Genomic DNA, 27,891 nt, shown 5'->3' with positions numbered 1-27,891 from the left:
CTGCCTTGATTACTAGGTTCTGTTCTAACCATCATTGCAGTGTCCCTTTCTATGTTGATGAAACAAAGGAAAGGCTTTTTGCAATAAATGTTGTCCATGGTCCATGCTGTTATCAAAAACTATATGGACGTTCATGATCCATATGCCCACTCACTCACTGGAAAGCACAAGGAAGCTACTTTTCTTTTTAACTATAAATATTTTATTGGTGAGACCTCACCATCTGCACAAAGTGGTCCTGGAATCAAGCTCCTTCCTCATTAGCAATGCGATCTTTCTTGAGTGGTCCCATGAATGCTTTCTTCTCTTCCATGTTCTGGAATCGACCTTGGCCAAATTTGGATGTGGTGTCAATGAACTTCAAGTCAATCTTCTCCAGGGCCCGACATTTGGTCTGGACCAGCAAGGACTTACAAAGAGTAAATACACAGCCTATGAGCATGATGAAATCATTGGTCACCTCACCATAATGGACAAAGCCACCCAGTGGGTTGATGCTCTTGTCAGACAGGTCATAGTCAGTAGATGCATTGTTTTTGATCAGTTTGCCATCCTTGATGAGGTAGCCTTGACCAATTTGTAAATTTTCTTGTTAATCTCTGTTCGGTGATGGTAGCCTTTCTGCCTAGCTCGAGCCACAGAGAAGGCGACACGGGCAGGGTGCCAGGCTCCAATACAGGCAACTTTGTGCAAACCTGGATGGGTCTTTCCGGGCAGTTTCTTTGTATGCGAACGACTGGTTACCCCTTTGTACCCTTTGCCTTTTGTCACGTCGATGACATCCATCATTTCATCCTGCCCAAACACCTGGTTCACAGGAACCTGCTGCTCCAGCCTTTCTTGGGCTCAGTCTAGCTTCTCAGCCACAGTGCCTCCACTCACCTGGATCTCCATCAAGTGTGCCTTCTTCTGGCGCAGAGGAAGCAGACGCATCTGAGTGTGGGCAATGATGCAGATGACCTGTCAGTTCTTCTTCATGCTGCTGAAGTCCTTCTCCAGCTGCTTCTTGCCTGTGTCAACCTGCCATTTCTTACAGTACTTGGTGAAAGCCTTCTTTTAGACTTGTGCCAATCCTTATAGAAGCACCTTTTACACTCATTGCTGATGTGCTCAGCAAATACAGTCTTGAAGGTTCAGAGGCCTCATGGGCTCTCAACATATCCCACAATGCCCACAACCACCACTGGGGGTGGGGGGTGGGGGGTGGGGGGTGGGGGTGGGGAGTGTTCCACAATTGTCAGAGCCTCCACAACTTCTTTCTTGTTCACCTTAGATCCTGGCCTATCAACTTCCTGGACAATGTGGGTCTTGGCAACCTTGTACCCCAGAAAGCTGTGAGGTGAACAGGCTCAGAAGCCTCATCCTTAGGAAAGCTCTTCACTTTCCCAGGATGCCAGCTGCTATGCTTGCGAGGCAGGAAGCCCAAGGACCCATGCCTGAGAATTTGCTGTGAGACATCTCACTACCACAAGCTACTGATAGGGAGTGGAATCTACTTTTGAAGTGGTATGTGAATGACTGCAAATTCACATTTGAAGAGGAGGGACATTAGAAGGTTTCTGTGACAACTGCTACTCTTGTCCACACCAAATAAGCAGAAATCCATCTAAGAGAACTCCTAAAAACTGTGGTAATGATGCTGAAGTGAGGTTCTCCACGATTGATGTCTTCTAGAGGGGGTGCTGGTGGGGAAGCATTCAGTTTTCTTTATGGAGATGATCAATGGAAGTTGACTGTGCTCCAGTGTGTCCATGAGAACCTAAATCAGTTGTGTTTCTTCTTCCTCCTCCTCCTTTCCTCCTTTTTTGGCAGCAACAGTGGGATGTGTTTTCCAAGAGTTGGGGGCAGACCTGGGAGGAGGATTGCTAAGTGTGTATGATCAGGGTTCATGATTAGGCTCACTCACAAATACCCATCATTCCACAGTGCTCAGTATCAGAGTAAGTAAGTGCTAAGATTTCTGAAACACTATATGACATATACACTTCTCTTTTCACATATCTATATTTACATGTATTTTATTTAGTATCCTCAATGACTTGTGTATGTATAAATCTTGTTTATAAGTATTGTAAATTATATAAATTGTAAAATCTTTGATATAGATCAGATTTGTATGTGTATGGCATCTGTTTTCATTTCTAAATTGAATTTTATCACTCTATGAATTATGCCTTGCCACCTAGAATGTGCCCTAGGATGGAGTGTACAGAATATCTGTTCGAAATAAGATAAAATTTTATTAAGATAAAATATTGGCTTTTATTTTAGGCAGTATATACCTAAGAAATATATTATTGCCTAGATTTCTGTTATTTAAATTATGTCCATATATCAGACTTTTTACCAATTTAATTACATATATGGATTTTATGAAGATTATGATACAATTAATAAAGTTAAATTTTAAACAAATTAATTAGTAAAATGCATAGAAAATTTTAAGTTATGACATATGTTTATCTTATAAGGACATTGTATAGTTTAAATATACAACATGATACCTGCTATGTAATATTTAGTCTTACTCGTCTTCTCTTATTTATGGTGGTTGTTAATATTATTTAAATTTTTTCTCATTTTTTTCTGGCAATAGTATATACCTCTTTGAGCCCTTGAGGGAGAAAAAAAGAAAGATAATATAAAGAAAGGCCATGAATTTTAAATAGAATGAGGATAGGTATATGGCAGTGTTAGAGGGAGGACAGGGGAAATTAGGTAATTGTGTTGTAACCTCAAAAATATAAGAAAACAAAGAAAAAGCCCAAGGGTTATCTACTGTAAAAAGGAAGAATATGTCCTGGTTTCATTGAAAATCTTCCACTCACTGTGTACTCTTTCCATAGGACACAGAAGCTACAGTAACCAGAAGTACTTCTTAGGAGGAATTTTGAAAAGTATAGACTCAGAAATATGGGATGGACACAGATTAGAGACAAAGACACAAGTTACAAAAGAGACTAAGGAAAGCAAGACAAACTTCCCTTCACTAAAAATGGGTGGCTTCTTGGTGCTACAGAATTATGTAGCCTGTTATAAACGGCACATACATGTTCACAGAAGAACAATTACAATTGTTATCTGTAAATTCACTCAACACAATAGTTACTATTATTCTTTACAATACCAACAAATTTAGACTTTTGAGCATACTTATTGAGGCTGGTTCAGTCATCAGGAACAGACTTCACAGGTGACAGAAGTGACAATTTTCATGTGAATATGGTACAGGAGGACAAGTTTCAAGGTGATTCTCAAAAGAGTGTGGAAGATGCACCCTTGTTATTCAGGTGATCACCGATGAAGAAACTATGGTCACATAAGTGAGCATGGTTTCCTGCACATGATGCTGGAGAAGTTGAATTTAATATGACAAGGACCTCTATACATAGCTGGGAAAATTCTGGATATACTTAGCTTACAGAAATTATAACAGAGGTCCTGTGGTGACATTATGAAGAAAGAAGGGAATTTTACTTTTAAATAATGTTGTATATCTTGACACATGGAAATTGGAATTGCCCAAAGAACTACTACTAAACAGGACCACATCCCCTTGTCCTATTTATCATCTTTTCTCCCCTACCTTTGGATGCTGGACTAGAAGCAGGGATGGAAGCATTTGAGAACCTTTATTAACATAGGTTTGAAAAATCTTAGCCCAGATGTTATATTTTAAATTTTCAAAAGTCTAAAACCTATTAAATGTTTGAGGTTATAGATATAATAAAAATTATATTAGTTACTCTATTATATACTCAATAACCAATAACATTAATTTATACCCCAAGATTTATAGAAGTATGAAAAGTTTACAATGAAATATTTGACTGGGACTAGAGAGATAGTTCAGCAGTTATGAGCACTGACTGCTCTTCCAGAGGTTCTGAGTTTGATTTCCAGCTACCACATGGTGGCTCACAATCATCTGTACTGAGATCTGATGTCCTCTTCTGGTCTGTCTGAAGACAGCTACAGTGTACTTATATATAATAAATAAATCTTTAAAAATATTTGACCAATTTGATAAATGAGAAATTTAACCACATTTTATTTAGATCTTCCTGATAATGAGAATTATTTTTCAATTTTGTTTGAGCCTTCTATCCATTTTCTATTTAGTTTAATCTCTTCAGTTCTTAAGTTTTAAAGAATAGATTAAATGAGGGAAGTATTAGTCTGGTCTGTGTATTTGTTGAAAGTATTATCTTCCCATTTTTATAGTTATGTCTGATATATCTCCTATTGTTATGAAAATTTAATTTTTTATTGCAAAATAATATGTTTGTCTTTTATTTGTTGTGGGATGCTTTAATTTTAAAAAATAATTTGCTATAGACAAATCACCCACTCACACACAGACATAAAATAAGGAGGTGAAACTGTGAAGAAGAAAATTTGATAATGGGAAGGAACTAATATTAAAAAATGACAGGATATTTAATCAAAGAATGTGTGTGTGCATGTGTGTGTGTGAGTGTGTATGTGTGTATACACTAATATGTACACATTCTATATGTATATATATATATGTTTATCTTTATTTTATTTATTTATGTTTTATTAGGTATTTGTTTCATTTACATTTCTACTGCTATCCCAAAAGTTCCCCATTACTCCACCCCATTCTCCTACCCACCCCCACCTACTTCTTGGTCCTGATGTTCCCCTGTACTGAGGCATATAAAGTTTGCAAGAACAATGGGCCTCTCATTCCACTGATGGCCAACTAGGCCATATGCTGATAATTATGCAGCTAGAGACATGAGCACCTGGCGTTACTGGTTAGTTCAGATTGCTGTTCCACCTATAGGGTTGCAGATTCCTTTAGCTCCTTGGGTACTTTCTCTAGCTTCTCCATTGGGAGCCCTGTGATCAATCCAATAGCTGACTGTGAACATCCACTTCTGTGTTTGCTAGGCCCGTGCATAGCCTCACAAGAGACAGCTATATCTGGGTCCTTTCAGCAAAATCTTGCTAGTGTATGCAATGGTGTCAGCGTTTGGAGGCTGATTATGGGATGGATCCCCGGATATGGCAGTCTCTAGATGGTCAATCCTTTCATCTCAGCTCCTAACTTTGTCTCTGTAACTCCTTCCATGGGTGTTTTGTTCCCAATTCTAAGAAGGGGCAAAGTGTCCACACTTTGGTTTTCATTCTTCTTGAGTTTCATGTGTTTTGCAAATTGAATATTATATCTTGGGTATTTTAAGTTTCTGGGCCAATATCCACTTATCAGTGAGTACATATTTTGCGAGTTCTTCTGTGATTGGGTTACCTCACTCAGGATGATGCCCTCCAGGTCCAACCATTTACCTAGGAATTCCAAAAATTCATTCTTTTTAATAGCTGAGTAGTACTCCATTGTGTAAATGTACTACATTTTCTGTATCCATTCCTCTGCTGAGGGGCATCTGGGCTCTTTCCAGCTTCTGGCTATTATAAATAAGGCTGCTATGAACATAGTGGAGCATGTGTCCTTCTTACCGGTTGGAACATCTTCTGGATATATGCCCAGGAGAGGTATTTCGGGATCCTCCAGTAATACTATGTCCAATTTTCTGAGGAACCATCAGACTGATTTCCAGAGTGGTCATACCAGCTTGCAATCCCACCAGCAATGGTGGAGTGTTTCTCTTTCTCCACATCCTTGCCAGCATCTGCTGCCACCTGCATTTTTGATCTTAGCAGTTCTGACTGGTGTGAGGTAGAATCTCAGGGTTGTTTTGATTTGCATTTACCTGATGATTAAGGATGTTGAACATTTTTTTCCAGTGCTTCTCAGCCCTTTGGTATTCCTCAGTTGAGAATTCTTTGTTTAGCTCTGAGCTGCATTTTTAAATGGGGTTATTTGAATTTCTGGAGTTCAGCTTCTTGAGCTCTTTGTATATATCAGATTTAGGATTGGTAAAAATTCTTTCACAATTTGTTGGTGTCCTTTTTGTCTTATTTACAGTATCTTTTGCCCTAAAGAACCTTTGCAATTTTATGAGGTCCCACTTGTCAATTCTTGATTTTACAGCACAAGCCATTGCTGTTCTGTTTAGGAATTTTCCCCCTGTGCTCATATCTTTGAGACTTTTCCCCACTTTCTCCTCTATAAATTTAAGTGTCTCTGGTTTTATGTGGAGATCTTTGATCCACTTAGATTTGACCTTAGTACAATGAGATAGAAATGGATCAATTCGCATTTTTCTACATTATAACCAGTTGTGCCAGCACCATTTGTTGAAAATGCTGTCTTTCTTCCACTGGATGGTTTTAGCTTCCTTGTCAAAGATCAAGTGACCATAGGTGTATGGGTTCATTTCTGAGTCTTCAATTCTATTCCATTGATCTACCTGTCTCTCATTGTACCAGTATCATGCAGTTTTTACCACAATTGCTCTGTAGTACAGCTTGAGGTCAGGCATGATGATTCCCCCAGAGGTTCTTTTATTGTTGAGAATAGTTTTTGATAGCCTAGGTTTTTTTTTTTTTTTTTTTTTTTTTTTTTTTTTTTTTTTTGCTATTCCAGATGAATTTGCAAATTGCCCTTTCCAACTCAGTGAAGAATTGATTTGGAATTTTGATGGGAATTGCATTGAATCTGTAGATTGCTTTCTGCAGGAGAGCCATTTTTACTATGTTAAGTGCTTGCTTTTGACTTTTTAGAGCCCTAGAATGACCAAGTCATGAATGGCAGTTGGAAGCCTGCAAAGATTACCACCATTTTGAAAAACCAGAAACTTTCTAGGAGTATGACAACTCCTCCCTGATTGGTCCTAAAGCTCACCTCATTATTGTACCCTACCTTTAGCCAATCAAAGACTAGCTGGTTTCTCACTAAATGCAGCAGTGCCTGAGGCATCAATCTTTTTTTTTTTTTTTTTTTTTTTAACAGTGGAACTTGGAGGAGTGAGAAAGAAAACTATTTCAGTGCAAGAGTCCTGGCTCTGCCTGAGGATTTCTCCCCCAGATTGCCTGGGCCTGAGGCTTCCACTCCTTAAGGAGCTCACAGGAGATGGACACTCTGCAAGCTCTCTGAGTCTAAGGCTTCTGCTTCAGACAGGGAGTTCTCTGGAGCCAGCCTCCAGGAATCAGCCCTCAACTATAGGCAGCAGATTAATTCCAGAGACATCCAACTTCAGACTTCATGTCCTGTTCTCATTAGAAGACATGGCCTTTTCAATCTTACCAGTCATTTGCTGATACCTTAAACCCTTCATCTTCAACCCAGGTACCCAGAAGCATTCTGGGCACTTAGCACTGGGACACTCACCATTTGCTCCACTGGCACCATATCTCAGCACAGAAGGCCCTAGTGTTTTTGTTTCCATTCCAGTAATTACTCCTACATGGCTATGGTAAATAAAAAGTTACTCTTGTCTTTCCTTTGTTTTGTACTTACAGCATTCCTGGCGTGAGTGACAGACACTGGTCACAAATATTAAATGGTGTGTGCCTATAAACTGCTTCACTATGGTCCAAGCTTTTGATGTGAAGATTTGGCCTTTATGATCTAAACACCTTCCTCTAGGCAATACTCCTTACAATTGCCAACTGTCTCCCAATAGCAGCATTCTGTAAAGCAAGACCCACACTGTGGCAAACAGCAGAATGATACAGTACTCTTCCCACACATACCTGATAAAATTAAACTGCTGTGAAGTTTATTTATGAATGACCGCATACTTACTAATAATGAAGAACAATAGTCTTTCCCTTGAGAAAACTCTTGCCTCTTGGGAGCACACAGCATTGTCTGGAAGCAATTCCTGCTGTGAGTGGAATGAGGCCTGTGACTACTCTTGCTTGCCCTTTACAGTGTGAGAATGCAAAGATGCTGTGGGTCACATAAAATACACAGGGAAGTTTACACAACAAACAATTTTTCACCACAAAGTGTCCAGAGTCCTGCTGCTGAGAAATCCAGCTGCAGTGAGAATGGAATCTCCCAGCACTGCTACTGGGAAGGCAAAAGGATACATGCACATCATGGACCACTGTGGCAGTGGCTTACAAAGGGAAACTTGAACACAGCACATGTCCCAGCAATTATACATCTACATATTTACTCAATATGTATGAAAATACATTTACACATAAAACACTTGAATGGGAGTATTCACAACAATATCATCTGTAATAATAACAAACCAAAAATAAGGGCAGATAGGAAAACAAATTATGACACTCAGAAGATGTAAGTTTATAATTCAGGAAAACAAAGTAAAATTACATTGTTGCATGTAGAACGGAAGAACAATTAGAAATAAAGACCAAAGACAGGAACCTTTGTGGCCCTTAGTTAAGTCATGTTTAATGGGAAACTCTAGAAAATTTAGAACCATAATAATAACATCAGGTCAGTGCCTTCTTAGAAAGGAGTGAGGAAAGGGAATGCAACAAAAGAACAGAAATGTGAGAGGTGTGTGATAGAACACTTCTGCTCTTTAATTCGATTTTTCTTTTTATTGTTTGAGAATCTCACACATGCAGGTAGTATGTTTCATCTAATCTAAACCCCATTGCTTTCCCTCTAATTATGTTTATTTCCTAATCCGTATTCCTTCATAATTTCCTGTGATATTTTATCAAACCCACTGCATTCACTCAGTTTTGGCTGTATGTATATAAGTGTTAGGCTATAAACTAGAAAATGGGTAGACTCTCAGGAAGTACTTCCCTGAAACCTGTTGATTATCCCTTTCTTCATCAATGATACATTGCCATGGCTCCTTAGTTAGGAATAGGGCTTAATGAGTCTCTCCCTAATGCATGCTTGTATTTTTTGGTCTGGCTTGATTTTGTAGAGTCTTGTACATCTTGTTACATGCTCATGTATACACCTGTCCTATAGTGCTACTGAGTGAGTGAAGTATTCAATAGTCTTGTCCATCTCTTAACCTAGTTAACAAGGAACAAGCAGGATTGACAGATAAACAGTGAGTGTATGCTGAAGTCTTGTAAGATGATTTGAGAGTGGTCCATATTTCTAATCTGAATGACAGCACTGGAAAATATATTCTTACAAAGTCCAATTTTTTTCTGATGGACTTTCACTTTCCAAAAATGATGAGAAATTAAGGAAATTGAAAGAATTGCTACTGTGCAGCCGTGTCCCATGAACTGAAACATCCCTTGCTGGAGACTCAAGGGGGTCATATGAAGCTGGAAGGCATAATCTCGCCAGTCTCAGGAACCTCAGGAAACTTACCAGGCTCACAGAACCCTGATTCCTACTGGATCCAATGTATATATATATATACAACACAGACATAACAGCAGAATCCATTGCCTGGGAGCAGAAGCTTCCTGACTGTCATAGCTGCCCTCTAAGTTGGGCAGGAGCCTGGTGAATTCACTGATTACTTACAAATGAATGAAACAGTCCTGTTTCAGTAACAAACAAACAAATAACTACACACATATATTCCCCACCAGCCCTCGTACAGACTGAAAACTCGAAGGCAAAGATGATTCCAAGGTCCTGCGTTGGACACCCAGCAGAAAAGTCAACATCTGGACAAGCCAGCCATGCCCATGGTTGCCTGCTCCCTACTTGGTTTTGACCAGCTTGGGACTCAGATGACCAGTACACATTACCACTGAGGACTATGCAAATGTCTGTAATCTGTGCTGAAACCTGAAGCCATGTAAACCAGGATGCTGCTGAGGCCCACACTGATTTAAATGGCCTATAATACCACCTGGGGTCATGGTGATGTCCCACAGCACTCATATTGCCACTGAGGGTCTCATCAGGGTCCAAGGCCTGACTGAACCTGGAAGTGAGGGTTTCTGTTGATATCCATGGTCCTTGTTACCACCAAGAGCCATTTGGCAACCAGAATCCAAGTTGATGACTGTTTGCTGTGCTACCACCAACGTCCATTCTAATGTCTGTGATTGGGTAGATTCCAATGGCCTTGTCTGGGTCCATGATCATGGTGTTGTCACCAGAACTCATGTATTTGCTCATTTTCCATGCTTCTTATGATTGTGAAGAGCAAGGAAACTATATTTGCTATGGTATTGATAATTGTAGACAAGGTCTTGAGATATATGGAAGCTATCTCTGACTACCCCCACCCATTCCCCCTAAAAATACCACTACCACTACAACCAAAAAGTAAGAACCTAGATAATAAATGACAGAAGAGAACTCTTTAAACTTGTGACAGAGATTCCAAGGAGCAGCTCTCTACAGTTAATGGCTTCTGATGTGGGGGTGGGAGGCTGTGAAGGACAGTTGTATTTAACGAGCAGGCCACTGAGAGTTTGACCATGTATCATTGAGTGTATCAATATCACAAAGTGTACTTCTTTTGGGGTTTTGGGTTTCTGGTTTACTTTTCTTTCCTCTCATTTTGAGTTCTTCTTTTGTAGGCAGGAGATCACAGGAGAGGAGTGGACATGTAGGAACTGAGAAGGAATTGTGGAGGCAGAAGATCACAGGAGAGTTGTGGACATGCAGGAACTGAGAGGGAATTGTGGAGGTAGAAGATCACAGGGGAGGCATGGACATGTAGGAACTGAGAAGGAATTGTGATTGTGGTGCATAATGTGAAACTCCCAGAGAATCCATAAAAGAGGTATGTGGGGGGAAAAATGACTCCAAAGCACATAGAGGTAAACTTGTATAAATACTGAGCATAGATAATTTATCTTTTAAAGCCTACTAAAATCACAGCATATTCTGACTTCTATTTGAATAACTTGTCATATAAATTAGAAACAAGAGAGTTCAGAGTCTTAATCCTTAGACTGATTCAGTGAAAACTGAATGAGTATTTGAAAATAAAATATACAACTGGATGGGGGGGGTCTTACTGCTAATGAATAATCTGCTATCCATCACAATAGTATAATAGTATAATTATCTTCTTCATAATTATGCATAATTTATGTTTCATATGTAAACACTAGGCATGAGAAAATATATTAATGATATATTATAGTATTCTTTTATAACATTTTTTTTTTGGTATTTCAAGAGAGGGTTTCTCTGTATAGCCTTGGCTGTCCTGGAACTCACTTTGTAGACCAGGCTGGCCTCAAACTCAGAAATTTTCCTGCTTCTGCCTCCCAAGTACTGGGATTAAAGGCTTGCGTGTGTCACTACTGCCCAGCTATGATATTTTAAGAACAATTGAAACTTGGAAATCATTCTATCAAACCAAATCTTCAATAATTTATAAATTTGCAAAGCAAATGATATTATTCCATTTAATGATATTATTCTATTCTATTATATCTAATTATCTATCTATCTATCTATATATACATGCAATCATTTGAATGTCTATTTATTATATTTGAGGTATTTAGAACATAGAGATATTGAAATTAAAAAAAGAAGCTACAATGTTGAAATTCTCATGTAACAAAATAATTTTAAAAAATTCCTATCTGTTTGAACATCTTTCATAAACATTTCACAATTTATTTTTACTTAGTATTAGTGTGCCTACAAATGTGTACATGCATGTGCTTTTCAAATATAAAAAGTAATTTTGCCTAGAATATAGAGTTACAACTTAGGTACTTCTCAACCACTTCTTTATAATCTGTTTCGTAAAGGATATTTTTAACAAATGATACAGAATCTTTCCAATTACAGCTCAAAGTCACAGGAAAATATGATTAATTTGAGAAATAAAAGATAAAAAGCCAACACATTTCACTACAAGCTAGGTTAAGCAGTAATTTTGACGGTAAGAATTGCATTTGTCCTCCAGCAATACCTCTCCTGGGCATATATCCAGAAGATATCCCAACCGGTAAGAAGGACACATGCTCCACTATGTTCATAGCAGCCCTATTTATAATAGCCAGAAGCTGGAAAGAACCCAGATGTCCCTCAACAGAGGAATGGATACAGAAATTATGGTACATTTACACAATGGAGTACTACTCAGCTATTAAAAAGAATGAATTTATGAAATTCCTAGCCAAATGGATGGACCTGGAGGGCATCATCTTGAGTGAGGTAACACAATCACAAAGGAACTCACACAATATGTATACACTGATAAGTGGATATTAGCCCAAAACTTAGGATACCCAAGATATAAGATACAATTTGCTAAACGCATGAAACCCAAGAAGAATGAAGACCAAAGTGTGGACACTGTGCCCCTTCTTAGAATTGCGAACAAAACACCCATGGAAGGAGTTACAGAGACAAAGTTTGGAGCTGTGATGAAAGGATTGACCATCTAGAGACTGCCGTATCCAGGGATCCATCCCATAATCAGCTTCTAAACGCGGACAACATTGCATACACTAGCAAGATTTTGCTGAAAGGACCCAAATATAGCTGTCTCTTGTGAGACTATGCAGGGGCCTAGCAAACACAGGAGTGGATGCTCACAGTCAGCTATTGGATGTATCACAGGGCTCCCAATGGAGAAGCTAGAGAAAGTACCCAAGGAGCTAAAGGGATCTGCAACCCTATAGTTGGAACAACATGATGAACTAACCAGTACCCCTGAGCTCTTATCTCTAGCTGCATATGTATAGAAAGATGGCCTAGTCGGCCATCAATGGAAAGAGAGGCCCATTGGACTTGCAAACTTTATATGCCCCAATATAGGGGAATGCCAGGGCCAAAAGAATGGGAATGGGTGGGTAGGGAAGTGGGGGGGGGGGCGCTATGGGGGATTTTGGGGTAGCATTGGAAATGTAATTGAGGAAAATATGTAATAAAAATATTAAAAATTAAAAAAAAAAGAAATAATTCAGGAAAAAAAAAAGAATTGCATTTGTCTAGACTTTAAAACCCAAGTTTTGATAAAGAATCCAGCAATACATCTGAATGGGAGAAGGGATAAAAGGGACAGGGATTTATTAATGCTCATCACTCCTTAGGCCCTTGCAGTTCAATGACAGTTTCAAAAGGATGTGCTGATAACGGATTTGCCTGGAGTTGACACAGTGTGCCATGCTTCCAGTAAGCCTCTTGTGGAACAAAGAAAGACAGACACTCCTGAAGCCTGAATAGATGACTGAGAGCTCTGAACCCAAATGGTAGTCTTTCCCTTAGGCTTTTGTGTGATATATATTAAAATGTACTAGTTAAATACAAAAGCTGCAGTGAAAATTATTTTCCTGTTTCCAGAACCATTGAAAGCATGTGCCAAATGTATTAATATTCGGGAAAATAGCATTGCTTGCAATTTATTTATTAAAAAAAATTTATATTTTGCAGGTCTAAATGTCTCTGCATTTATCTTAACTATATCACTGAAAATGCCAATGCAGTAGTAATGATAACCTTACTCAACAAATACTGAAGAGCATTTCTTTTGTTTTGTTTTGCTTTTTTGTTTTTTCAAGACAGGGTTTTTCTGTGTAGCCCTGGCTGACCTGGAACTAACTCTATAGACCAGGCTGGCCACGAACTCAGAAATTCATCTGCCTCTGCCTCCCAAGTGCTGGGATTAAAGGTGTGCACCACCATGCCCGGTCCCTCAATAAGCATTTTAACCAAATTATACATCAAAATATATAAAGACAGAAATCACCGTCTGAATATAAAATAGTATCCATAGTATCATGATATTAGTATCATGGCCTAATAGAAAAAACCCAAGACAGTAAATTAAGGCTGATTCAAATTTTATACATTTGTTCTAGTAGCTAATTCTTCCTATCATCTCTGAAAGGTTAACCTGTATGTAAGAAAAATTATCTTCTAAAATATAGCAAGTATACAGATTTATTTCCTTTGCATTTGTACTACTGATGAAATACTTTTATTTTTAATATAGTTACATACATACAATTTGTGAATTAATTGGCGTTTCTATTCTGTGATGAAACACTATGACCAAAAAGCAAGTTGGGAAGGGAAGGGTTTGCATTTGGTTTACACTTCCACATTATAGTCTGTCTTTACAGAAAGTCAGGGCAGGAACTCAAACTTGACAGGTATCTTGAGGCAGGAGTTGGAAGAGAGGATGCTTTTACTAGGTTGCTCATTGTGGCTTGTTCAGTGTGCTTTTTTATTGAACCCAGCATCACCAGCCCAGAGAAAGTCCCACCCACAACGGTCTAGGACCCCCCCCCCATGAACCACTAATCAATAAAATGGCTTACAGTTGCCATCTATGCAAGCATTTTCTCAATTGAGAATCCCTCTTGTCAGATAACTTTAGGTAGTGTCAAGTTGGCATAAGACTAGGCTGGACAATCTGGAAGATATTAAGATACTACATCTTCTATAGGAAGATTTGGGGATCACTAAACTGGAGTATATATAGTTATTTTTTCTTTATAGTCATTGTAATAGTCATGACATACATTCTGAATCTTCATCTTTCATTGAAATTTTCATGAGCATGAGTCAAGAATTTGTAAAATAATGCTAAAGTTAGGAATACATAATTTTTTTACAGAGAATTATCAGGGTATCCTGAAATTATACATACCATTGGGATTATTAGAGTACCTAAAAATTAGTCTTTAAATATTACAATAAATAATAAAGTTTAGGAAACAACTAAATGTGTTAGAAGTGAAATTAAAATTTATGTCAGTCTTCTCAGAACCACAGTTACCAACTGAAGAGAAAGCTAAGCCTATGTATGTATACATTCAGTGCTTTCAGGAAGTTTTACCTTTAAGGGGAGAACAATGATCCTTCCTTTATCTTATTTCCTACATATGTTTGTGTACATTACTATATAATATGTGTACATACCTATGTCTTAGTCCCTTTTCTATTACTGTGAAGAGACACCACAACTAAGACCACTCTAATAAAAAAATCATTTAATGGGCATGGATGGGGTTGTGGAGGAGCTTGCTTATAGCTTTCAAGGATTATTCCATGATCGTCATGGCAGGAAGCAGATAGGCATGGTGCTAGAACAGCAAGAGCTTAAGGTCCTGATCCACACTAACGAGAGAAAAAGTAAGTTACATTTTAATGCATTCATTCTTATACACAGTGCACATATATGTGTGTGTGTGTTTGTGTGTGTGTGTGTCTGTGTGTGTATAACAACCAGTTTCCCTTTACCTAATAGATCTAAAACAGCAACTCACTACAATTCTTGTCTCTCTACTGATACCAACTGCTAGCAAGAAGTAGTCACTACCCTGAATTTTGTAATTTATTCATTTATAAAGTCAACTTGTTTTGGTAGCTTTGAAACTTTTTCTGTAAAAGAATATTAAATCACATGTTCCTTCACACCTGGATTCTGTTTCTCAATATTATTGTTTTAATGAGATATATTTTTGTTTTTGACTATAATCATATTATATTCATTGTTCTTTGTATTGTATTTTTTCTTCATGTGATCTACATAATTCAGTTATAAAATGTTTATCTATATGTCATTGGATATTTGTAATTTTAAAAGATGTTGTTCTTATTATGACCAACACATCAGAGTTTAAGTTTAAGTAAAGTACATAATACTACCTGAGGACCCAGCTATACCACTCCTGGGCATAGTCCCAAAAGATGCTCCAACATATAACAAGGACACATGCTTTAATATGTTCATAGATTGGGAGGGACAGAGGAGGGGAATGGGAAAAGGGGGGCAAAATCATGAATGGGAGGAGACAGGAGATATACAGAAGGTCAGGAAATTGTACAGAGGTATGTAGTAATGAGTGATGGGATACTGGGGTAGCCACCAGAAAGTTCCTAATGCCAGGAAAGCAGGAGGATCCCAGGACACAAAGGGGATGACATTAGCTGAAATACCCAACAAAGGGGAAGAAGAACCTGTAGAGACCATATCCAGGGGTTAGGCAAGGCCCCTGTTTAAGGGATGGGGTTACCCACCCATCTAAACCTTTTAACCCATAATTGATCTTGCCTAAAGGAAATACAGGGATAAAGAATGGAGCAGAAACTGAAGGACAGGGCACACAGAAAGTTCCCCACCTGGGAATTCATCCCATAAGCAGCCACAAACCCCAGACCCTATTCTTGATGCCAAGTAGTGCTTGCTGACAGGAGCCTGATATAACTGTCAAGTGAGAGTCCCTGCTAGAGCTTGTCAAATACAGATGCAGATTCTTGCAACAAACCATTGGATTGAGCATACAGATGCCAATGGAGGAGTTAGGGGAAGGATTGAAGGTGCTGAAAGGGTTTGCATCCCCATACTTATATCAAGCAAAGCAGACACTCCCCACCCCCAGAGCTCTCAAGGAATAAACCACCAACCAAAGAGTACACCTGGAGATTGAAAACCTAGGAAAGAGAACAGGAGTCACAGATGTATCACCAACAGAATACAAGAGATAGAAGCAAGAATCTCAGTGGCAGAAACAAATGAAGACAGACACAACAGTCAAGGAAAATACAAAAAGCAGAAAGCCCCTATCTCAAAACATTCAAGAAATCCAGCACACAATGAAAACACCCAACCTGAGAATAATAGATACAGAAGAGAGTGAAGATTCCCAACTCAAAGGGCCAGCAAACGGCTTCAACAAAATTATAGAAGAAAACTTTCCTAACCTAAAGAAATGCCCATAAACATACAAGAAATCTATAGAACACCTAACAGATGAGACCAAAAAAGAATTTCCTCTTATAATAATAATTAAAACACCAAATGCACAGAACAAAGAAAGGATATTGAAAGCAGTAGGGAAAAAAGTCAAGTAGCATATAAAGGCAGACCTATCAGAATTATACCAGACTTCTCACCAGAGACTCTAAAAGACAGAAGGTCCTGGGCAGATGTCATACAGAATGTAATAGATCGAAAATACAACTCAGGCTATTATACCCAACAAAACTCACAATTAACATAGATGGAGAAACCAAAGTTTTTCAAGAAAAAAGCAAATTTAAATAATATATTTCTACTATTCCAGCCCTACAGAGGATAATAGAAGGAAAATTCCAACACAAGGAGGAAACTATACCCAAGAAAAATCAAAAATTAATCTTTTTACAACAAACTCCAAAGAAGAGAAACAAGCAAATCTAATTCAAGCTTTAACAACAAAAATAACAGGAAGCAATTATCATTGGTCCTTAATATCTCTCAACATTAAAGAACTCAATTCCCCAATAAAAAATACATAAGCTAAAAGACTAGACATGAAACACGATCCAGCTTCTTGCTGCATACAGGAAATGTACCTCAGAGTCAAAGACAGACATTCCCTCAAAGTTAAAGTATGGGAAAAAAATTTCCAAGCAAATGGTCCCAAGAAACAAGCTGGAGAAACCATCCTAACAAAATAGATTTTTTTTTTTTTGCATCCAACAAAATAGATTTTCAACCAAAAGTTATCCAAAAAGATAGGGAAAGTCACTACATACTCATCAAAGGAAAATCCACCAGGATGAACTCTCAATTCTGAATTTCTATGCTCCAAATGCAAGGGAACCCACATTTGTAAAAGAAATGCTACTACAACTCAAAACACACTTTGAACCTCACACAATAATCGTAGGAGATTTAAACACCCCACTCTCACCAATGGAAAGATCATAGAAACAGAAACTAAATAGAGACACAGTGAAACTAAAAGAAGTTATGAACCAACTATATTTAACAGAACATTTCACCCTAGAACAAAAGAATATAACTTCGTCTCAGCATCTCATGGTACCTTCTCCAAAATTGACCAAATACTCAGACACACACACACACACACACAAATCTTCAAAAGTTGTAAGAACATTGAATTAATCCTATGTATTCTATCAGACCACAACAGACTAAGGCTGGTCTTTAGTAACAACAAAAACAACAGAAAGGCCATACACACATGGAAGCTGAATTATTATCTACTAAATGATAACTTGGTCAGGGAAGAAATAAATAAATTAAAGAATTTTTTAGAATTCAATGAAACTGAAAGCACAACATACCCAAATTTATGGAACACAATGAAAGAAGTGCTATGAGAAAAACTTATAGCTCTGAGGGCCTCCAAAAAGACACTGGAGAGAACATACATTAGCAGCTTAACAGCTCATCTGAAAGGTCTAGAACAAAAACAAGCAAGTACCCGCAACTGTAGTAGAAGGCAAGAAATCAAACTCAGTGCTGAAATCAACCAAGTAGAAACAAAAAGACCTATACAAAGAATCAACAAAACTAGGAGATGGTTTTTTGAGACTCAAGAAGATAGACAAACCCATAGCCAGGTTAACCAGAGGGCACAGTATCCAAATTAACTAAATCAGGAATGAGGAAGAAGACATAACAACAGAAACCAAAGCAACTCAAAAAAAAAAAATAATCATATCCTAATACAAAAGGCTATATTCAACCTGGATGAAATGGATGATTTTCTAGACAGAGACCAGGCACCAAAGTAAAATCAGGATCAGATAAATCATCTAAACAGAACCATAACCTCAAAGGAAATGTATGCAGTCATTAAAATCTTGTATCAAAAAAGAGTCAGATGGTTTTAGTGCAGAATTTTTTCAAACTTCCAAAGAAGATCTAATACTAATATTCTTCAAACTATTCCACAAAATAGAAACAAAAGGAACACTACCCAATTATTTCTATGAAGCCACAGTTACAATGATACCTAAATCACAAAAACACCCAACATAGGAAGAGAACCACAGACCAATTTCCTTTATGACTATCCGTGCCAAAATACTCAATAAAATTCTCTCAAACTGAATCCAAGAAACAACAAAAATGATCATCTACCATGATCAACTAGTCTTCATCGCAGGGAAGCAGTGGTGGTTCAACATATGAAATCCATCAATGTAATCAAGATATAAACAAAGTCAAAAAGGAAAGAAAAAAAATGATCAACTAATTAGATTAGGAAAAAATATTTAATAAAATACAACACCCATTCATGTTAAAACTATGGAAGAGATCAGAAATTTCAGGTGCATTTCCACGTATAATAAAAGCAATTTACAGCAAACCAGTAGCCAACATCAAACTATATGAGAAGAAATTCAAAGCAATCACATTAAAATCAGGGACTGGACAAGACTGCCCATTCTCTCCCTACCTATTCAATATAGAACTCAAAGTTCTAGCCAGAGCAATTAGACAACAAACAGAGAATAAAAGGATGCATATTTGGAAGGAGGAAGTCAAGTTATCACTATTTGAAGATTATATGATAGCATCATAAGTGACCCCAAAAATTCTAGCACAGAGTTCAAACATTTGGTAAACAACTTAGGCAAAGTGACAGGATGTCATATTAACTCAAGCAAACAGTAGCCTTCCTCTACTCAAAGGATAAAAGGTATGAGAAAAAAATTAGGGAAACAACATTGTTCACAATAGTCACAAAAAATATAAAATACCTTGGTGTGTCTCTATCCAAGCAAATGAATGATCTGTATGACTAGTCTCTGAAGAAAGATATCAAAGAATATCTCAGAAGATGGAAAGATCTCCCATGTTCATGGATTGGAAGGATAAATATAGTAAAAATGACCATCTCACCAAAAGCAATCTACAGATTTAATGCAATCACCATCAAAATTCCAAAAAAATTTTTATGTGTATGAGTATTTTGCCTGTATGCATGTATATGTACTATGCTCATGTGTCTAGTATCTGTGAAGGCCAGAAGAGGGCATTATATTGTCTGGGACTGGAGTTATAGACAGTTATGAGCTACTACATGGGTGCTGGGAACTTAACTGAGGTCCTCAGCAAGACCAGCCAGCGCTCTTAACCACTGAACCATCTATCTAGCTAAAATTCTTAATAGACAATTGTGGGATATGGAAGAAGAGGGGTACCTGAGGGAGGGAGGAAGGGAGGAAAGGAAGAAGGTATGGATGGAGGGAGGAGGAGGAATAGGAGGAAGTGGAGGAAATAAGGGTGGCAGTATCAGAATCTGGAGATGTGAAAGAGGTACAGAGGGTCAGGAAATAGAAGAAAATAGGAAGCTGGGGGTATGCGGAACTGGGGATCACCACTGGAGGGTCCAAGACAGCAGAGAAATATGAAGCTCCCAGAACCCAATTGGAATGACTTTAGCCATAATGCAAAGAAAAGAGGGAGATGGAACCTGTGGAGCCCACCTCCAGTAGATAGGCACAGATGCTGGTCGAGGGATGGAGCCACTCACCCATCTCAATTTTCTTTATACTCAGTAATATTCCTGTCCAAAGGAAGAACAGGGACAAAAAATGGAACAGAGACTGAAGGAAGTGTCACCCGGGGAACTTTCCCACCTGGGGACACATCCTGTCTGCAGACACCAAACCCAACACTGTTGTGGTCAAGAGGCGCTTACAGACAGGAACCAATTATGGCAGTTACTGGAGAGGTCCACCCAGCAACTGACCAAAGCAGAGGCGAATGCTTGGAGCCAACCATCAGGCTGAACTTAGGGAACCTGATGGGGGAGCTGGCAGAAGACTGCAGGAGCAGAGGGGAATGGCAACTCCATTGGAAGAACAATACAGGCTGGCCTGACCACCTGGTCACTCAGAGACTAGATCACCAACCAAGGGATCTTTATTTCCAGATATATATGTAGGCTTTGCTGGACAGCAAGAGGAGGGGAGGCCCTTGGTCCTAGAGAGGTTTGATGCCCCAGAGTAGGGGGATACTGGAGAGGTGGAGCAGAAGACTGTGGGTGGGTGGGTAAGCACGCTCATATAGGCAAAAGGGAGGTTGGGAGAGCAGATGTGGGATGGAGGGAGGGGTGGTGGATGGGTAACCCAAAAGTGGAATATCATGGGATGGATAGGGGGTTGATGGACAAGGTAACCACGAATTGGAATATCATTTGAGATGTAAATGAACGGAATGATTAATAATAAAAAAAAACAATCAAAAAAAGAAAATGACTTTGAAAAAGGTCCAAATAGATATTCTGCAAATAGAAAAATCACATAACAAGAGTTTAAAATATGCAAATAAAAGGCACATTGAAAAAACAAGATGTAGCAGAAGAATGATGTTCAAGGGTCCAATACAAGGTTCAAACAATAGAAAATACTACTCCAGAAATGATATCTAGTAAATATGATAAAAAACTAAAAAAAAAAAAAAACCTTCTATAACTGTATTCTCTTGAGGGTAAATCTAAGAATCCCCAGGGTAAAGAAAGACCTGATATAAATTGTGAAGTTAGACAATTCGATTGATGAAATTATAACCAATTTTTTTCTCAAATGAATTTTCAAGCACAAGAGTCATTCAGAAGTTTAACTATACTGGACCAGAAAAGAATATCTGTACAAAGTATTATCATCATGATGTCAAAAACACAAAACTGGAAAACATTAAAAACTAGAAAATGGGGCTGGACAGATGGCTCACAGGTCATGAACACTGTGCTTTGCCAAAGACCCAGGTCTGACTCCCAATACCCATACAGCAGCACAAAACTTCAGTTTAATAGAAGCCAACCCTGTCTTCTGTCCTTAAAGTGTAGTAAGTACATAGATGGTAGAAAGACTTACATGCAGACAAAATACTCATACATAAATAAAATTTATATATATATATATATATATATATATATAAACCTGTAAGAGATAAAGTCAGTTCACACACAAGGCCAAGTATTAGATTTCCATCGAATCTCTTCTTTACAATCCTACAGCACAAGAAAGCATGAAATGATATATTTCAGTCCCTGAAAGAATACAATTTTCTAGCCAGATTATTGTAAATAGTAAAGGTATGTGTTGAAATTAATAAAGGAAGAAAATAATTAGCTCAGTAGTAAATGAATAGTAAGGCGATTCTTGACAACCAAGATAGTACTAACATATGGGTAGATTTAGGGGCTGTCTGCAAACGCTTATAGGTACCAGCCTTTAGATCTTTGCCAATTCTTGGGTTCATGTAGAAACCCTTGGCATTGATATCCAAGACTAAGTCTTATGTGCTCATGTTCCCTCCCAGAGTGGGTAGAATCTGTATCTCCCCTCTGCTGCTTATGTTTTGGGGAGGGTATTAGAAGCAGTTTGCTACAGGGTTAATACAATTGAAACAACTCAGTTCTTGAGTATTCCCCTTCAGGTAAGGTTGTAGGACTCCACCTGGTACTGATCTTAATAACAGTGGGTCTGGTGCTTGGTTTCAAGTTAAGGAAGTGAGAAATTAACTCTCCCTCCTTTCCTCTACCATGTATCTTCACTCTTCAAACTATTCTCTGCTCAGATTTCGGGGACAGATGAGAAGAACAGCTCTTTTATTTCTGATTTCAAGAAAATACCATTTGTTGCCATTGATATTTTTTTTTGTTTATTTGTGTTTTGTGTGCAGATATACAGTAGGAAAAACAACTATTAACATAAATAACAATGTCTCTAAACAGAACAAAAACAAAACAAAACAAAACAAACAAGCAAAAAAAAAAAAAAAACCCACAGCAAATGTTCAAGAACATCATCTACCAAATGGTATTTCAAAGCCTGACTTAGAAAGCCATTATCTCTTTGGTGTGGTTGTCACTGATGCTGTATTGCAAACAAGACTGAGGCACATGGCTCTGGCCTTCCTCATTTATTTCCAGATCCTTTGGGAATGTTTTTATTTCCTCAGCAGCATTAGAACAATGACTGTATATTAATCTATTTCTGGTCCACAGTGCCAGTCAAGAATGTATGTTATAGAGTGCTATATTTTAGGTGTAGGAAAATACATAGCAGCATGAATACAGTATGGAACTGCTTGCATCATAAAGTGTGTTTCCATGGGATAAGCCACATTGCCCACAGGAAACCATCTTGTTGTATACCCCTTGGTGACATTGACTTCACTCTCAAGCCCAGGCTGCCTGACATTTACAAAGCTCCATCTCTGACTGTGGGTTCTAGGTTTACAGGAGGGGAGAGGAAACCCGAATAAGGAACATGGTCTTAAGAGTCAAGAGCTGTAAATCAATTTTTATTTATAAGAAATAAAATGTTTAATAAATAGGCTTTAAAAGTACAATTACTAAAAAGAGATAAAAATAAAATCCAAATATGAAAACCAAACACGAACATATAACTTCATCAAAACCTAAAACACGAATAAAACAATAAAGAGCAAACTTTAACCAAAACTAACAGAAAATGATTCTACATCATCACCCTTTCACTGCATATTAAGAAGTACAGACCTACAGCTTGTATCTCCTCTTGGACTGCTGTTGGCCGGGCAGTCACCTCAGATGTCTCTCAAGGGGTGTTGCCAGAACAGGAAAGGGAATAACACCCTGAATCAGCTGGCTCACTGGCTTTCTCCTATTCACATTGCATAAATGTACTGAATGTAATAAGATTAATCCAAGGTAGATTGGGAATGTTGGGGATGGAGTTCAGCGGGGGCTCCTGAGGTGGAAACTCATTCTGCAGGAGGCTCTCTTCCTGGGATGTGCACATTTCAGTTCTTGCTGGAGTCCCTGAGTCCTAGGAGAGGAAGGCAGTTCTTAAGACACAACCTTGGTGGAGACCTAAATATCAGCTCTCAGACTGCTGTCTCCCACCACTTCAATAGGATAGTTAACACTGATCTATTAACTGAAACCATTGCTGTTATATACATGCAGGGCAAAATGTCAAACAACACTCACAAACACATGAACTGGCAAGCTGTCACTCAGACTTCTATGCTTGCAAAACAAGAATTGGGCAACAGGAAGAGATCTCATTGGATTGCAAGAAAAAGGAGAAGCCCACATGCCCCCCAGATTAATGACCATGAGAAGCATTCATTTGATATTTGCATTTCGATTTTAACCCTGGAAGGTTCTTCCCACCTCAAGTCACATGACCCTTGCATGACCTTTGTCCCAGGACCTAGATGCTGCTCAAAACTCTGCATATCATCCCACATATCATGAACACATGCAGAAATATACTATGTTATTCATCTGTCACCTTTTCTAGACTTCATATTAAAGCAGTGCAGCAAGGTACACTTGCCAATGATTTAGTTTCTCACAAGAGGCTAACTTCCCAGAATATGTGTGTATAAAAAGAGCAGTGAACAACTACATTCCATGAGGTGGGTGGCTGGTTGGGAGTGTGGATTAGAAAAGCAGTAGGGAAAAGCAAAGATTAATCCAATGGGGCAATGTTGTCACAGCATTAACATAACTGAGCTGTTTGTCCCTACCTGAAGTTGTTGGGTCTCATGGTTGCTGGTCTGCTCCTGTTTGTCCATTGAGGTTCAAGTCAACCAAATATTTCTCAATGAGAGTCCAATCAATCTGTACTTCCTTGCTCTCTTGCTCCAGTGTGACAGACATCTTAATAAGATTCTTCTTTTCCATCATGATCTGGCTCTGTATGTTCCTGGAAACACCCTCTGCATAGTAAGATCCTGCAGCCTCCTCCTCTCATTCTTAGGTATAGGCCCATTAACCCCACCAGGACCTTGGTTCCCATGAAGACCTAATACAATCCATCTCAATAAATCCATGACAGCTGTACAAACAGCAAACAGCCATTTCAGGGAAGAAGAAATTATTGCTACAGCCTGAACACCAATGAGGGTCCATGTCTCTCCAAAAGAAAGAGGGATCTCCATCTATCATTGACTGCCCAATGCACTAGGGCAACATCAATTAGTAGGGTGCAAATAGCATCAGAGTAGATCAGCAGAATCAAAGGGAGGGCATTCTATCCTTATGTTATGTCACACTCAGCTCTCTAAAACACTGCCTGAGAACCAGGCTCTCAGTACTGCATCATGACTATGCACAATCACTCTTCTACTGAGAGGCTTCTAAGGATGCCTGGACAATGCTGGGAGGGGTAAGAGTCCCTTACGGAGTTATGAAAACTGAGTCTATTATCCCAAGGCACACTGATGCCTAAAAGCAGAAGGGATAGAAGCAGAACTGCAGATTCTCCAGTCCATAACCCAAGGAAGGCAGAAATTGCCATTCCACTGTTGATTGGCTTGCTAAATGGTACTTACATAAAGTAGAATTTCCACTTAATGAGCTCCTGGATGTTCTGTTGGGCCTCAAATATCCCCTTCTCTAACTTGGACTGAGAGGACAGGATCTGGTTCTTCTCTGATATCAGTTGTTCATAGAATGGATTTATCTTCTCCAAGGGCTTGGTCCTAGGAAGAAAGAACTCCATGAACATGGGCTTTTAGGAACACATTTCTCAGGCTGAGTGCTGGACTACCCCAGCCATGGAAAGCACATTCTGGATTCTATATACTGGGATGATCTTCAGCTTTGAAAATTTGTTATCCTGGTACAGGACAGCAGAAGCTAAGCATCAAGATGGAGGGTTCCATGGCTCCCTGTGTTCACTCAGTAGGCTTGGATGTTGCAGTCTAACCAGCTATGTTCTCAAGATCCTAGGCCACAGGTCTTTGCCCACCAGAAACCTGTGATTACATTTTTTTCTGTTTTCACCACTGGGGTGGTAAATCCTAAATAACTTTTAACATAGAAACAGACCTTAAACATAACCCTGGAGATGTGATCAGACATCACCACAGCTTTATAATATGCCCAAAAGATACAAGTGTGTTGACAACTGCGATCACATAGGCAAAGAAGAGTGTTGAATAAAGTAGGAGCTCTGAGACTTCAGCACTAACATCACCTTGAAATTGTTATGAAAATAAATCCTCAAGTCAAACCACAGATCTCATAGGTTCCCAAGTTTGGAGGGAAAATTAAACATACAAAACTCATGCACATGTAGGTACATGTGCACACACACACACATATGGAGGAGAAAAGGAAACAGTCAGAGAATGAGAGAGACAGAAACAAGGAGCACAATGAGATGCAAAAGAAATGTATGCGACATTACTGTCTCTCAGTATAAGGCACACAGACAAAGAGGAACAGGAATGAACCTCAGGCCTTCTAGACAAGCACTGAGAAGGAAAATGTGGGACCAGGCCCCTCTAGATACTACGAGGAGCTTCTAAGCACTCAGTCACCTGCAAGGCAAGTACAAACACTCACCATAAGCTCACATCACCTATAACCTTAAAAAGCCAAATCCTGTCAAGTGCTTTCCAAATGCATGCTGGGAACTCACTCTCTACTGCCTCTATCCCTGAATTCTTCATTCAGAATACAAGACCTTCTTTTCTACTGGAGGAAGCGGAAAAGCCCATTTCTCATCTCCCTCCTGACCAACCTTCAGGTTCTGCCTCTCCACTATGAAGCATGCATGGACATGAGGTTGGGCATAGGGATGATCTGGTGGTACAGCTTCATAGAACCCACCTCCTTTAAAGGATAAGCTGAGGCTGACATTGAAGACCCCAGACTGACACCACAATGTTTGGAGCAATGCATACCTCTTGTAGTTGGATCTCTTTTTGAAAGCGTTCAGGTGATCACTCTGCTCATTTCTCTTCTGGATAAGGAGCTGCAGCTCTGTGGTCAGCCTCTCCTTTTCCTTTTTGAACTCATTCTTACTTAGGTCAGGTGCAGTGGATGATGTGTGTCTTCGAGCCCCTTTAGGTAGAAGAATACAAAAATACTTTCATGTGAGAATTCAAAGAGTGTAGGCAGACCACCAAGAGAGAGACCATGCCTGGAAACTAGTGACACCAGAAAGCCTTTGGTCTGGGCTTGAGAGGCCTCCACAGTGGCTCTCAGTTCTACCAGTATTCTAGAGAGACCAGGAGATGTAAACAGCCAGGTGTTTCCTCTATCTCCCTAAACATGCTTATTATTACCAGAGAGATGGCTTACTCAGGATGATTATCAGCTGAACAGAGTGCAATTTGGCTTCAGAGCCATTATTCCTGTGGTTTCACAAGTCAGATGATAAAATCACTATTCTCAAGTACTTTAGTGCTTGGAGATGCTCAGATCTCCTACCCATTTATGCTAGGCTCAGGACTTGGGCTTCAAAAGTCATGCAGTGGGACAACATGGTCAAAATGCTATCAATTGCCCCTACTGAAACACCAAACACCCAAGAAGTAGCAATAGGATCCCTTCTCTGTCTGGGTGTATCCACTATGACAGGTCTGTGGTTACAGTATAGAAATGCATGCCACTCACAACTGGTAATAAAGAAAGGTAAAGTGGGAAGTGTCATGGACAGGATATCAGAGTCATTCTGAGAACATGAGGTCATGACCTGGAGCACAATTCTCTCCATCATACTACACCCAGATAGCCACTGAAGTTAAAGAACCCTGAGAGTGAAATACATTCATGCCCTTCCCTAAAAGGGCATAGGTTAGACCCTCTGTGACTCCTGATGGTCTCATTGCGTCCCCATGTAACACCCACAATCCTCAGTGAATGTAAATACTTCTTAGCATAACAGTTTTGGCCTTGCCAACTCCTGCTTAGGGGATGGAGAAAGTAATGTTCTGAAATCCTTGATGTTCAAGAATTTTGATAATTATTGAATTCTTTTGCTACCCAGAGACTCCAGTTCCTGTGCCCCATTAGTGGAAAGGCCATGTCAGGCCACCCCTTCCAGGGAGCTCAACATCCACTTCCCAAGACTTACGCCACATTCTCCAAGTCCACCTCCTTCGTCCTTCATTACTCTCAGATGGAAGGCCAGCATCCTCCCTCCTCCCTCTGTCCTCTCTCCGATCCACACTGGATCTCCCAAAAAGATGGCAGAGTTGAGAAAACATGTTCACCAACTTAGTGGCTATACACTGAGTGAGAATCCTAAGTGAGATTGTTGCTACAACACTGGTGACATCACAGGAGATGCCAAGAACTCTCCAGGAGACAATAGATTTTTCCAAGAAGAGATTGCTGATGTCATGGGCTATAGCCTTTGCCTCCCTGCTAATGTTCTCCCTGTACTGACAGGAAGCTGAGGTGTATACCTGCCAGTATAGCTACAGCCATTTTGTTATCTGTTACCACCTATTTCAGATTGTTGCTGTAATAAGCCTGCCAATCACTGTTATAGAAAAATAACTTGACTCAGAAGAAGGTCCTGGTGATCACATCCTGCTATGTTCTGAATGACATTTGTTAATCTTACAATGTTCCACAAAC

The 27,891-nt window shown here is 39.1% G+C and overlaps 2 pseudogenes; both read right to left on the bottom strand.

The window, feature by feature from the left end:
• Nucleotides 1–223: 223 nt before the first annotated feature.
• LOC147004956 (large ribosomal subunit protein uL3-like) lies at nt 224–1,458 on the bottom strand (annotated as a pseudogene).
• A 21,625-nt stretch (nt 1,459–23,083) lies between these two features.
• LOC147004955 (uncharacterized) lies at nt 23,084–27,523 on the bottom strand (annotated as a pseudogene).
• Between the last annotated feature and the right edge of the window lie 368 nt (nt 27,524–27,891).

This window comes from Mus caroli, unplaced genomic scaffold (genome assembly GCF_978045245.1).
Source record: "Mus caroli unplaced genomic scaffold, Mus_caroli_1 scaffold_4, whole genome shotgun sequence".
Lineage (NCBI taxonomy): Eukaryota > Metazoa > Chordata > Mammalia > Rodentia > Muridae > Mus > Mus caroli.
The sequence above is the reverse complement of the archived record's forward strand: the minus strand, read 5'-3'. Positions and strand labels throughout refer to the sequence as shown.